We start from the raw sequence: 3,420 nt of genomic DNA on the forward strand, positions 1-3,420 counted from the left end.
TATTATATACTGGTAGATAATCTAGTGAAGCAGGAAAAAATGGCTGCAAGAGATCACTGGCAAAGTAAAATATAACAGGCAAAGGGAGATAGGATGAACTATCAAATAAAGAGTTTGGTATTGGGTATAAACAAGAACTGTTTATCCATGGGGACAGCAGAAGAGACAAAGCATCTAGATCCAGATGTAGAAAAGGTGACAAATGTAGTAAAAAGAATATATGGAAATTCTTTTCTAATTGCTTCTATTTGTCCTCAATGGACTAGAAAGCAACAATGTTATCTAAGAGTGAAGATGTCAGGACCATACTATTTCAATTACAATAGCTTCACAGTTTATTTTTCCAATTTTTTTATCTTTTTCATAAATTTCTTGTTCTGTTTTCTAACCGCTGTTCTGGGCCATTTTCATTCATTTTTCTTTCAGATGAGCTGCCTCATCAGTTTTCAGGCTCTAGCACAACAAGAAGAATGCAGAGTGCTGGATGAAATTCAGTGTATGGGTTTGGACATAAGTGGCATCTGAATAATATCACATCTTTCCAGAAAACTGGCAGGCCTGTCTACTTTTTCCAGTCTTCTCTTACATCCTCCAATAAAGCCTGTTATTAGTGTTGTCCTTTGTTGTCAAGTTTGTCAAGTTTAATCCTGGATACTTTATGTTTTTGCTCTTTTTAATGCAAATTACTCTCCTTTTATCCCATATCATTTAAGATTAAAATATTTATTACTTAAATAAAAGAAAGCTAATTCAATTTCTGCCTCCTGGTAATTTCTGCAACTTTGAGCAAGTCATTTAAGCCCACAAGTATCTGTCTCTGTAACTGGAAAAGGAACAAACTAAATGACCTCTGTAAATTTAAAAATATATAAACAGAAGGATGCTAACATTATTCCTATTTTTTATTTGCCAACTGATTCTCAGAGAATGTAGTTTACCCAGCATGGTTCTATGTATAATTATAAGAAGTCACCCAGTTTGGTGTAACCCACAAATGCACTTTCTAGCAGATGCTGACTGGTTATCGAGAGCTGAGAAACAAACCCACTCCATAATTTACTAGATTAAAACAAGAACCAGTTATCTGTTTACAGTTGTTTGGACTGGCAGTTTAGGCAAAACTCAATCAGAGAGGGTCGTCTTGGCTTCATGCTGTGCTTACTAGACTCATTCATGCAGATTCAATCAGCTGGCAAGTCAGCAGAAGGCTGGTTGACTTCATTGGGCCACATGCTGGCAGTTGACTGGTGCTATTGATCTGAGTGCCTTGGTTTTCCTCTACCTGGCTTATAAAGCAGGCTATCTTGGATATCCTGGGCTTCAAGAGAGAAACCACAATGTGCAAGTACAAGCTCCTACCTGTGTTTGTATCTGCTGATGAACCACTGGCCCAATCAAGTCACGTGATCGAACCCAGAGTGAATGCAGAAGAGGGCTATACAGGGACGTGGATAACATGAAGCAAGATTCACTTGGAATTAATAATGTCATAATTTGCCACAGTTCTGAATATGATTTAGCATAGTATCGCTTTCTAGAACCAGTAACACTTTCAGCTGGTCACAGTCTAGGAAGCATGCATAGTAAGTCCAAAGAGGTTATTTATTTGTTTGATTTAAAATACCCCAAAGCTCTCATATCCCTAAGTCTTCCCTTCATCAATCTGCCACAGATGTCTGACGTTTCAGCATTAGATAGTGAATCATTTGTGTTATCATTCTGTTCCTCATAAGAAAACATAGATCCCCATGAAATAGTCTCCACATAATGTATCAGAAAATTTCCAGTGGGACCAGTAGCCCTTAAAGCTACCTTTAAAATAAGGACGTTTGCTCTTACGAGAAAGACTGGGAGAGACTCATTTTCTGGATGAGATTGCTGCTCTGAGAAGGTAGATCTGGGCTTAATACCACCATAGAAGTCTCTGGAAAGTCAACAGGTATAAGGAACGGACCGAACTTTGAAGACTTGTTTTTTTTTTTTTCACTGAATCCCAGAGCTGAAGTACCAATGCAGGGAATCCTTAAGCAACCTTACCTTTAATTTACTCAATTCCTATAAACTCATCTCCTACCAATTTGCCATCATATATACTTTAATAAATTTTCTCTGACCAAAAATAGTATTTTTACTCCATTTGGGCTTTTAAATTATGGCAATTCTTAATAATGAGAATTATATTTTAAAGAAGAGCAATTTCTTACAGTGGTATTCAGACTTCAGGAGACCACAGAGTGTTTCCATTTTAATTTACTCATTTCTAGAAAAATAAAGTCATTCTACCCATCCTCTCCTACCCACTCAGAGTGCGAGGATGAAGCTTTTATTATCCTAAAATTGCCTCTAGATTCTGGAGAAGGTGATCCCATATGACCAGGGTGCTCTAACTTTATTTCTGCATTTTTATGTAAGATCACCATCCAATAAAAGGAAGAAATAGCAACTTCATAAATTAATGTCAACCTAACCTTCTAACATTGAGGCTTGCCATTTATTTCAACTAAGGTTCTATCACTAATTTGAGCCCCTCTTTTCTCTATGCAAATATATTAGTCCCTATGATTATATTTTATTTCTTCATAGTATCAATGAAGAAATGGTCAATACTTCCAGAGCCAAGATATACTTGCAATCAACATATTAGGTCTTAAAATTATCCATCAATAAAAATCAATTAGAAAACTAAACAAAGTATTATTTACTTAATTATCTCTATTCTCCTTGGTAGAATGGCCTTTCACCATATGCTGTAGGGAAGAGAAAAACATTCAGAAGGCTTCACAAATCTATGTTTTGTCCCCTTGCAGGGGCCATGCCAATCTCTGTACCATTCCAATTTTAGCACATGTGCTGCCAAAGTGAGTACAAGATAGAAATATTTGGAAAGCAGCAGAATTTCTGATATCAATTGATTTCCTCTTCCTTTAATCTTGCTGCCTTTTTTTTTAGAATTAGAAAGATTTATTTATTATCATTTTTTTTACCCTCCCCTCTTAAAAAAAAAAAAAATCCCACTGTTAACTGTATTGGGTACAAGAAGCAGTGGGAAATTAATTCTTTAATAATACAACAGACAGAAAAGCAGTCACTCCGGTACCCAAAAGCAATTAGTGGAAGTGGTCAGAACCAGGAGATCAACTTCCTTGGTCTGATTGGTAAGGCAGTCTGGGAAGGCAAATATCAACTAGCAGTATTGCCAGGAAAGAAATGATTAAAAATATGCAGACAATAGAAAGTATCAAGGAAAAGCTTGTTGGACTGAGCTATGTTCAACATGAGAACTTTCTAGGTAAGTGGAAAATAGGAGACAATTAGAGTACGAGATGGAGGTGAGCTTTCAGCCCTGATTATTTATTTAAACCGATGTGCCTATGGATGGTTCCAGACCTCCACATGGTCATCCCAGCCAGAAGGAAGCTG

At 36.6% G+C, this 3,420-nt stretch overlaps 1 non-coding gene across 1 annotated transcript; it reads right to left on the reverse strand.

Annotated features, from left to right (window-relative positions):
* Positions 1-2,762: 2,762 nt before the first annotated feature.
* Positions 2,763-2,866, reverse strand: LOC131831000 (U6 spliceosomal RNA). Its single transcript, XR_009353522.1, has one exon. It is a non-coding gene; the product is annotated as a U6 spliceosomal RNA (small nuclear RNA).
* Positions 2,867-3,420: the final 554 nt, after the last annotated feature.

Source organism: Mustela lutreola, chromosome 4 (assembly GCF_030435805.1).
Source record: "Mustela lutreola isolate mMusLut2 chromosome 4, mMusLut2.pri, whole genome shotgun sequence".
In the NCBI taxonomy this organism is placed as follows: Eukaryota; Metazoa; Chordata; class Mammalia; order Carnivora; family Mustelidae; genus Mustela; species Mustela lutreola.